Below are 1,305 nucleotides of genomic sequence, written 5' to 3' on the forward strand. Positions count from 1 at the left end.
CATAGTTATCACAGTACCCTTTGGACTTCACAAGGGTTATTGCAGGGTCAGGAATAGAAGGAGACCTTGGGACACTGAGTTTTATGGAGGCTTTTTGGAGGCTTTTTATTTAAGAGTAACCAAAAAATGTGCCAAAACAGCCTTCAGAAATTGCCATTTTTTAAATGCCTTATCTAAATACATAATTCCTTTCGTCACAGGGAAAATACCATGTAACATATGATCTATAAAAATATATTAATTCAAATTAATTCATATATTAACTCAGTAGAAGGAACAGTTTTCTTAAGACACATAAGTTTAAGTTCTATGATAAAAACTTTAAATCATGTCAACCTGTGACTCTATAAATTCTATTATTTAGATATATTGCCAGAAATTTGTAGGTGAGGCCCTCCTGGTCCCTCTGGGAACAGGCTTGATTCTGTTTATGAAATGGCTCAGGATAATACAAATTATTCTACTAGTGTACTTTCCCAACCCTATGTTTAATCAATGGCACATCCTTGTTTTGAATTATTTATATTTATTATTATTTAACCATTTGAGTGTTTGTTAATTTTCGGACAAACTGTAGAAGATTCAGGAAAAACACCCAAATACAGGGAAATTCAGCTAATAAAATTGCATTTGGCCTGCGTGAGCCCTCTTGTGTCATGAAAGCTTATGAATTGTTTAAAAAGGCATTGAACTGTGGGACAACCCTGCCTGCCCCAGACATCTGGTAACCATATGATACCCTTGAACATCAACTTCATAATGAAACAACAAATTTGTGAAGGTATTGTTGTGCTTCAGGTCACTACTATTATACATCACAGAAGAAGTATTAGAAAAATGCAGCATTGACATTTACTTAAATTCTAATTAAAAATACTGTTTTTGGTTTAAGACTTTAAAAACAAAAGTTTCTCTTGGTCACTATCAAAACAAAAATCTCCCGCCAAAAATCTAAATCATCTAGAAAGCGTAAAAAGTTCCAGCAAACTAAGTTCAATAACTCAACAACGTTGAACTATGTGCAACCATCAGTAAAATTGGAAGTGCATTTTGTTTCATTTATTCTAAACCATTTATTCTTTTCATTGACAAAGAATCCAAGGTGCCCAGAATAGATAATGTGAGGAGAGACAGTTCACGTGTAGGGGTTTTCACACTTGGGGGTGACTGGCAAAAGGAAGGGGACTCTCTTTTTACCCTGAAGTGGCACTTGAGAGAATGTTGGCCAACAGCTCCTCGTTAGTATAGTGGTTAGTATCCCCGCCTGTCACGCGGGAGACCGGGGTTCAATTCCCCGACGGGGAG

At 36.2% G+C, this 1,305-nt stretch overlaps 1 non-coding gene across 1 annotated transcript; it reads left to right on the forward strand.

Annotated features, from left to right (window-relative positions):
- Positions 1–1,233: 1,233 nt before the first annotated feature.
- TRNAD-GUC (transfer RNA aspartic acid (anticodon GUC)) lies at positions 1,234–1,305 on the forward strand. Its single transcript has one exon. It is a non-coding gene; the product is annotated as a tRNA-Asp (tRNA).

Source organism: Camelus dromedarius, chromosome 11 (genome assembly GCF_036321535.1).
Source record: "Camelus dromedarius isolate mCamDro1 chromosome 11, mCamDro1.pat, whole genome shotgun sequence".
Taxonomy (NCBI): Eukaryota; Metazoa; Chordata; class Mammalia; order Artiodactyla; family Camelidae; genus Camelus; species Camelus dromedarius.